The sequence below is a fragment of the Pistacia vera genome, unplaced genomic scaffold (assembly GCF_008641045.1).
Source record: "Pistacia vera cultivar Batoury unplaced genomic scaffold, PisVer_v2 Contig620, whole genome shotgun sequence".
NCBI lineage: Eukaryota > Viridiplantae > Streptophyta > Magnoliopsida > Sapindales > Anacardiaceae > Pistacia > Pistacia vera.
In genome coordinates this window covers 161,167-171,057 of record NW_022196469.1, presented here as the reverse complement: position 1 = coordinate 171,057, position 9,891 = coordinate 161,167, and the positions used below count along the sequence as shown (strand labels likewise).

General features: G+C 39.4%; 1 pseudogene; it reads left to right on the top strand.

The window, feature by feature from the left end:
* Nucleotides 1–3,295: 3,295 nt before the first annotated feature.
* Nucleotides 3,296–3,996, top strand: LOC116110958 (annotated as a pseudogene).
* The last annotated feature ends 5,895 nt before the right edge of the window (nucleotides 3,997–9,891 follow it).

The following is a 9,891-nucleotide window of genomic DNA, read 5'->3' as shown; positions in this document are numbered from 1 at the left end:
ATCCTAGTGGATTAGTTGAGGTGCACGTAAGTTGGTTCGGACACTCCCGATCATAAAAAAAATAAAAAATAACTTAAAAGTCTGAAAGTACATACACATCTTTGAAGTTTCAACTAGTTTGCTAAGGGTTTTTTTATTCCCCCGTTTAATTTATATATACAGTAGAACCTCTCTATAGTGATACTTTATATAGGAATAACCCTCATATAGTCATAAAAAATTCCAGTCCCAACTTGTGCCAATTATAAATAAGAATAAATTTCGCATTGTAATAAGTAATAATTTCTCTAGATCCCGTCTTAAGGAACTTGCCTCTACATAGTAATAATTATATGTTTATTGTAAAAAATATATGTTATGTTATATTAAAGGTTTAAGATGAAATAAAATATTTATCTAAAGTTGTTTGAGACAATGATTTATGCTTTAGAGTTGTTATCACATCTTTTATCTTGCGAGTACGTTATAAGTCACCAGTATGAACACCATTTTGTTGAAGCCAAAATATTTCTAGCTTCTCAAGCATGTTTACAACTTCTTGGCATGAAACTTTTTGTATTTTCGTACTATCATCCTCAGGATTATCTCCTTCCTCTGCTTATCTAATTTCAGTAATAATTTCTTCTTCAGTTAAAGCATATACAGCCTGTTGCTCATTTGGATGATCGAGGAAGACATTAATATCCATTTGATTAGTGTAGTGAAGTTGTCGAATTTTATCACTCAAATCTGTAATGACTCTTTGATTCTCCACTTCATTTGTAACTTCCAATTCTTCGACATCAAGGGTCCTAATTTTACAGTGCTTAAAACAATTGGCAATTATCATTGGCTTCACATCAATTGACCATGCAACAACTACATTTACAATTCCATCAAGGACATTTATCTTTTCTGGTTCCAAGACACGATCTTCAATCTATTTCAAAAGTAGGCGATTAAAGCGCTAACGATAATAACCTTTGAAATTTCTAGTGATGCCTGCATCACATGGTTGGATTTTGGAAGTGCTAGCTGGTGGTAGGAACAAAACAAAAAAATCCTAATGCTACTAAAACAATTAATTGAAATCTTAATACTATTAAAACATGAATTATAAAATAAAAAATCAAGTAATATTCTTATATCATGAAAAGTAAATAAGAAATCCTTCTACTAAAACATAAATTATAAAATAAGAAATCAAAACAATAATTCTTATAACTATACCTCTATTAAGTTAAACCTCCTCATAGTAATAAATTTAGTTGGTCCCAACATTATGACTGTAGAGAGGTTTTACTGTGTTTTATTTTCTGGTTCTTGTTTTTATTGAGTAGTGCAAAACAAAATACTTTACCTAACTAAGAGCATCTCCAATGGTGCTATTTATTTTAAAGAGCACATTTCATATAAATAAAGAGCATCTTCATTAATTTTAAAATATAAAGAACACAATTTTTATTCAAATCCAATAGACTCTTTAAATTTAATGAAGATGCTTTTTATTTTTAAGAAAGAGACTTAATGGGAAAGAGAATGAACAAATAAAATGCATAGGAACTTGTAGTTTATTAATTAAAATTAGGGTAGAGAGTGAAATTTGACTCTCTACGTGTGGAGTGCATCTCCAAATGACTTTTTATATGACCCAAACTCTTTATTATAAAGAGTTTATCCATAGAAACAAGAGTCCAAGAGACTCTTTATTCTTTAAATATAAATCAAAGAGTGAGTTTAACTTTCCACATATAGAGAGTCAAATTTCACTCTCTATCCTAATTTTAAATAATAAATTACAAGTTTCTATGCATTTTATTTATGATTGATCTCTCTTATTAAGTTTTTTTCTTGAAAAAAATATATTCTCTCTCTTAAAATTTAAAGAGTCTATTGGATTTGAATAAAAATTTTATTCTTTATATTTAAAAATCAATAAAGATGCTTTTTATTTATATAAAAAACGCTCTTTAAAATAAAGTATTCCATTGGAGATGCTCTAATACATAATTCACTAATTGAATTCTATGAACTTTCCCTATAAAAACCCTCACCTTCACTATTTCAAATTGAACTGTTTTATACTTTTCTCCCTGTTGAGAAAAGTCTTCATGAATAACGCGGAAATTCCGAAGAGGAATAGTTTGAATAAGGGATTTGATCTGAATCCATTTCGAAGTGGGTAAGTAACTGGGATGTGTTCAAAGCAGAATTTAAGATAGTTGTCGGCAGGCCAAGTCAAAGTCAAATATCATTTTTTTTTTACTTCTTCTAACAATTAATAAACATTAATTTGTCCTTTTCAAACTATTTTATAAAACATGTAAGTATCATAAATATAAGGCCCAACGAGTTGCGCATACCTAGGGTTTGCCATAACAATAAATTAGTATCTAAAAGGTTTAAAAATAATAAATAGGTACCTTCTGTCATGTGCTGTTTATGATTTATGTTTGTTAATAGTGAAAAGACTAAAATGTCTTTAAAAGTTTGATATTTTAGTTTTTTATAAATTTAAAAATTTCTAAAAAACCCCCTAGGTTTGCTAATTTAACTAAACACCCCAATATATAAAAAGTTTGTTAAATGACAAAAACACCCCCACCATCCCACAGTGCCAGATTCCGGCCACCACCACTGGAAACTGGCCGAAAAATTGCGTTATGACACAGACCCGTCAGATCTGTGTAGTAACGTGTCGATCTGACCAGAAAAGGCCAGATCGACGGCTAGATCTGACCGGAAAATGCCAGATCTATGGCTAGATTTGGCCGTCGTGGCCGCAAAACTCTATCTGCAACGTCGACGGCCAAATTTGGCCGTAGATCTGGCTTTTTCCGGCTAGATCAGCCACAGATCTGACGAGTCTGTGTCATAACATAATTTTCGGCCAGATTCTGGCGGTGGTGGTCGGAATCTGGCACTGCAGGTGGTGGGGGTGTTTTTGTCATTTAACAAACTTTTTATATATGGGGGTGTTTAGTTAAATTAGCAAACCTAGGGGGTTTTTTAGAAATTTGTAAATTTATAAAAAACTAAAATATCAAACTTTCAAGGGCATTTTAGTATTTTCACTGTTAACAAACAGAAATCACTAACAGCACATGACAGAAGGTACCTGTTTGTCGTTTCCAAACCTTTTAGGTACCACTTTGTCATTAGGGCAAACCTTTGGTATCCGTAAATCGTTTGGCCTAAATATAATAACACATGATTTTAATCAAGGACCAATTCTCCTTTTTTCTGTCCCTCCTGTTGATTTCCAAACTCTATATAAACCATTGAGCAACATGGCACAAAAATACAACAAAAGATAACTACTATAACAGCGAACCTTACCCATGGCTCACCACATCTTTTTCCTCTCTTTAATATTAACTACACTAGCAACTATGCAAGGCTGCCATGCAGTTGACTACACCGTCACAAACACCGCCGGCACAACTACTGGTGGCGCCCGCTTCGACAGCCAAATCGGGGCTGATTACAGTATGCAAACACTAGCATCCGCCACGGATTTTATATGGAGAATCTTCCAGCAAAACAACGCGGCTGACAGGAAAAGTGTAGAGAAAGCTTGTTTATCGACAATATGGACGGGGTCGCATATGCAAGCAACAATGAAATTCATGTTAGCGAGAATTATATAGAGGTTATTCTGGTGACGTCAAAGGAGAGATCACTGGAGTACTTTATCATGAGATGACACATATATGGCAATGGAATGGAAACGGACAGACTCCTGGAGGATTGATTGAAGGGATTGCGGATTAAGTGAGGTTGAAAGCTAACTATGTGCCGAGTCACTGGGTGCAACCTGGTGAGGGCAACAAGTGGGATCAAGGCTATGATGTGACGGCCAGGTTTCTGGATTATCTTAACAGTTTGAGAAATGGATTTGTTGCTGAACTTAACATGAAGATGAGAAGTGGGTATAATGAAAGCTACTTCGTGGATCTGCTGGGGAAGACGGTGGATCAGTTATGGAGTGAGTACAAGGCCAAGTATGGAAAGTAATTAACCAATCGAGTAGTCTAATTAATAAACCAATACATAAAATGTTTTAGAGAATTAAAGTCTGTTAAAGTGTCTGCTTTTATCCATATCAACTGTATGCATAATATCATTTCTAAATGAAAGTTCAATAAGAAACATTATGACTTCTTATATAACTGAATATTCATTTTTGCAATAGCATCTGTTACAAAGATGAGATCTACAAACAACGACAATGATCAGCCAGTCATTTCGAAGACAAGGCGTAAGATAGATAAGCCAAAGCCATATATAAACTTAATTTGACGCACCATTTCATAATTTTCAAATAATTAAATTCATTATCCAGTTATGTTTTCTCATATACTGTATATTTTAAACGAGTGCTTTTTGGTTGGATTTCTGTTGTAAACCTTAACAAAGAATAGCATGAAAATGAGAATTACATATGTAAATGAGAAAGACTTTTCTTAATAAACTGCAAAAAAATTTTGAGAATTACATATGTAAATGAGAAAGACTTTTCTTTTGAGCCTTTCCTTTGTGGAATTTTGAGAGTAAAGATACAGAGGCTTAAAGAGAGAGTTTGAGAGAAAGAAAGAGCACCAAAAATTTTAATTCGCTGAACTTTAAGCATACGAAATACGACTGACTTCTTTTTACATATGCAATGAAGTTCAGCTGAAATTCTAGAAACAAAGAGAAAGAAAGACTGGTCAAAACGACACAGTTTTAGCAAAAGGTGTCTCAAGTCTAAAAACGACAGTGTTATAGACTTTAGACTTGGCCCAAATTTGCCTTGCTAACATCCGTTTCATCTCTTTTTCGCAAAACTCAATGAACAAGAACTGGCTGCAAGTTTTCATATTCCAAGACTAATCCAAGGAAAGCATTTATCAATTTGGAAAATTTCAACGTCAGTTTTGAAATGTCATCATGGCTTCCATAATACTTGCCCGGAGTCCGGTATATGATATGGTGTAACATTTCTGTCCATCAAAAGATTAATCTATAAATTAAAAAATATAGACTCTCCACTCTTCAAAAATATAATATCTGTATTTAATGTGATTTCACAATAGTAATGTTGATGCATGATTTTGACATCAACTAAACATACGTGTGAAATGCTGAGCTGACTCAGAGAACACACGCGATTGGGGGTATGATAATGGATAAAAGATGGGGAACGATATTTAAAGTGGTTCGGATGCTTCAACAAGTGACTCCTACGTCCACTGATATTGTATTAATATACTGAGGTCAGGTCACGTTTAACGAGCTGACTTGTAAGTGATTACAAAGAGAAAATAAATAAGCTATTACAAAGAGAATTTAGCTAATACAGGGTAAAATGAGCCAATCCCACAAACGGGAGAGGAGCTCTCTATTTATAGTGGGATGAAATCATGTAATGATTACTAAATCCGTGAACGGGTTAGATTGCTATGCAAATCCTTCCTTGTGCCCCGTTATTTCACCTGCTCGAGTAATTCACTCGAGTTTTGCAGGGATTGGACACGTGGATCACCTCCAGCCTTTCGTTAGCCTGACGCGCACCTACTGCACTGGCAGGAGCATGCCTCTTGCGTCAACGCGTGACAGGGCTGCACCTGAGCGGCACCTGGATTTACCTAAGCTCTGACCACTTGCTCTGACAGGGTTTTGTGTCAGCCCTGCTTTTCCAGGCATAATAGAAGTCCCCTAATTTTTAAGGTTTGAGAATCGAACCTTAGAAACTACATGTCATGCCTTGATTTGATGTGTTTGAACACCGGTTGACCGACCTAAATACATAGAGGTCGAAGAAACATTTTCATGCAGGCGACCTGAAATGGCATTTACTTTAAGGGTCAGCGACCTGAATTAAACCATGTCCAGTGCCACAACAAAGACCTTGGTCTTCGTCCGAGTCTCACGACCTGATTGCACTTTGGAATTTTTTGCGTAAGGCTAGAGATCGTGTTGCTTTGTGACCGATGCACATCCAAGTCGAAGAGTCGCGTCGCTTCACGATGAGACATGAGCTGAAGAGTGTTGCACATAACGGCCTCTTCAGATGTTATCCGTTGCATTTTTGCAGCAGGTACATTTAATGAAGTGTCTTTTGCTCTGACAAACGTGTCTTGTGCGCAATAAGTGTTAGCCATGCATATTAAATGTGAGCCATGCTAAAATGACATTCCCTATCAGCGCATTAAATGCGGATGTGAGCGCATTTAATGTGGAGGGGGGAAAACGTGTCGTCGCTTGAGTGTTTTCAATGGAAGAGCATGACGATCTGGTTTCTCAAAGCATGACAGTCACTCTTCTTCACTGATATGTGACACGTGGTCACGATTAACTGTGAGATGTGTTTTCCGCCCAAACGTCGTTTGATTTCGAGAAACCAAAGCGCCATTTCCTTCACTATAAAACCCCAAGTTCACTTCAAGCAATGCCACATTATTCATCTTCTCAGAAAGAGCAAGAGATTTTCGTGAGCTTTGATCCTTTGCCAATCAGATTGGTGCACACTTGATATCCGGAGCAGGAGGACTAATCTTCTTATCTCAAGAGGTAAGGATGATCCTTCTGCCACTTACCATTTTTTCTTGTTTTCAATAGTAGCCATGCGATGACAGTCTATCGGAAGTTGACCGGAGATGAAATATTCTCTTTGGGATTGAGCCATTGATGGTGGCTCTATAAGCATTCTGATAGGGCTTTTCTAGGGTTTAAGGGAGAAAGTATTTTCTTTTTCCTCCATGTCATCGTACGAAATTGTGTAAGAAGACTGAGTATTCCTTACATGTCGCTTTTGCAGACCATAGTAGAATGGACCCCCCAACGACCAGAGCCGAGGAAGAGACCAGCTCGCCTATGCAAGATGCTCCTACGGGTCCCTCTCGAGAGATCCTGTCGATACTTACAAACGAGGAGCTTCAAAGGGTAGTAGACCAATACGCTATCAGCATGGAGGTCTTCCGAGACAGGACACACACAGCTCGAAATCCGCCACTGGGGTTGGCTGCGATCTCCAAGGACATTTTTAAAGGTGGGGGGTTAATCCCTTTCTACCCCTTTGTCAGGTTAGTCCTCGACTACTTTGGAAGTGCACCCTTGTAGCTTACACCGAACGCGTACATGATTACTGTGGCCATGTACATCGCGTGCCGTGAAAACAGATTGGGCGAGCTAACTGCGCTAGAGCTCAGTTGCTCGTACATCTTGAAAAAGAGTAAAGACAAGGATTCCTACTACATGTCTAGGTGAACTACCATTGAAGCGGGGATACACAGTCACCCGAGCAATGTAGGACCAAACGAGACGAAATTATTTTTCTTTCGTCATAACGGCATTTGTCGTTTTCAAGAGCTAAGTAAGTCCTCCTTTATTTTGAGTTTGCGAATTTTCTTTCGCTTTTTTGCTAGCGAACTCTCTGTTTCTTCGCAGCTAACAAGACGACCAAGTTAGAGCTCCTCGAGGATCTAGATAGGATCGCTACCTTTGGCTTTCTGTCCAAAGAGAGTCGTGATGCAAGATTGCTCGTGACAACCGTAAATTTACGAAAATACGGTTTCTTCAATTCAGAAGCGACCCTAGAGACCACACCAAGTAAGCCTCTTAACCTTAGGTTTTTTGACTTCACGTGTAGCGAACTGTTTTACTAATGATGTTCACATGTAGTGGCCATGCCTCCTAGAGTGCCCAAGTCACCACGACCAGCGTAATTTTCCTTCCTCTAAAGGGGTGCCACCGGACCAACTAGAGAGGCTCCCAATGGTCCCTCCGATGGAGGCACATCGGTAGTCGATCCAGCCCGACCTGCGGGCGTTACTCGCTCGAAGCAGAAAACCACGGCCCAAAGGCCTAAAAAGATGAGGCAAATTCGGATTGAAGAGTCAGAGTCTGAACTGGAGGGTTTGGGCATTCAGCCTGAGAGGTCGCAGCCTTACCAAGCATTCCGCTCAGTGGGACTAGTTAGGGGTGCAACCGACATCTCTATCACTCTCGGGGGTCAGCAGGTAGGACAACAAGCGATCGCGGCCCCCAGGAGAAGGTCGGGAAAGAAGCTGGCAGAGGGGACTCTACCTACTACACGCACTGACGCCCCCATACTGCAGTCAATGGGTCAGTTGTCGGACCATCTGCAGTCATTAGTTTTTGCCTTGCTTGAATGCGAGCTTGTGGAGGCTTTTGGGCAATTCATGGCCTCCAGTACCATGGACCTGATGACCACGTCCTTCCACCACTTGAGCCAGGTAAACGAGCTGCCCTTGGTGAGGACATTTACTTATGCGATATAAATAACTTTATTCTTTTCGCTATGCAGGCCCTGCTCTCCATGCACCTATCCCTACAGAAGGTTTAGTTGGGGGCTGCTGAGGGATTGGTGGAGATGAAGGAAGAGAATGAGCGACTCAAGCAGGAGATAGAGGCCGCGCAAGCAAACGGGGACTCATCCATCGTTTAGGCGGAGTAGTATTTGTCCGAAAGGGATGCTGCACTTCGTGCGGTAGACTTCAAAAGTCTGAGCTGGAGAAGCGCAGTGAGGAGGTGAAGGACCTCCAGAGGACTGTGGCTAGACTCACCAGGGAGGCTGGTGAGAAAGAAAGACAAGGTATTGCAAACGGCCTCTAAACAGGCCATGCGAGTAAAGAGGGAAAGGGGTTAGCTGTGGGAGAATACTGAGAATCAGTGGTTAGTTCTTGAGGTCGAGCTCCACTTTACTCGAGGCTGCGTCACTTCGTTAACTATGGAGATGCAGCAGCAAGAGGCGGAGATCTAGAATAGGGCTATAGAATGGATAATTCAGTCCATCTTTGCCCTTATGTCAAGGAATCTTGAGATGGATCTGTCTGACCTCCCTGACGAGTACCGGAACGAACTGCTTCCATGGCATAGGCCGAAGTTGAGGAAGCGGCTCTGGGACCTGACCTGGAAGAGGAATATCCTAAGTTCGTTCCAAAGAAGCCTGCACCCGAACAGGTGACCGGTGACCAGCCTGGGGATAAGGATCAGTGATCTGATTCTCTTGTTTTCTCCCTTTATGCCTATGTACTTTCCCTTTTATAAATAAAAATATTGCTTTTTACAATCTTTCATGAGTATTTACAATTTTTGCATTCTTACATACGAGATCGCATTCTAACTATTTACAATAATATTGGTACAAGTTTATGCAAACAGAATTGTATACATGGGGAAATGATTACAAATGAACAAAATTGTACACTTGCTATTACAAAGATTGCAAAAATTAAGTAAAACCTTTACAAGGAAATAATTGAGTTCGGAATTACTGATAATATGGCCGGAGATGCTCAACATTCCAAGCTCGTGGTACTTCGAAACTATTCAGCCTTTTGAGATGATAAGTCCCCGATCTTATCACTATGGTGATGCGGTATGGGCCCTCCCAGTTCGGTCCTAAAACTCTCGCACTTGGTGCTCTAGTACCGAGAAGGACTTCCTTTAAAATGAGGTCGCTAACCGAGTAGTCTCTTCTTCTGACCTTAGAGTCGAAGAACCTTTTTGCGCGTTACTGGTAGGCTGCTATTCTTAGCCGAGCATTGCTGCGATGTTCTTCAACTAGGTTCAGACTTGCGCACATGAGCGCTTCATTATCGGCTTCGCTGAACAGGTCCCTCCAAAGTGAACCGGTCCCTACCTCTACAAGGATTATTGCTTCGCAGCCATATGCTAGCAAAAAAGGGGTTTCTAAGGTAGAGGTTGTATGCCCATAATACTTCAGGAAGGTTGTCGGCCTAATTTCCCTTGGCTGCGCCAAGTTTGGCCTTTAGAATGTGCTTGATGGTTTTGTTGACAGCTTCAACTTGACCATTTGCTTGTGGTCTTGCGACTGAGGCAAACATTTTATGGATACCCAGCTCTTTGCAAAACTGCTTGAATTCTTCATTATCGAACTGCTTC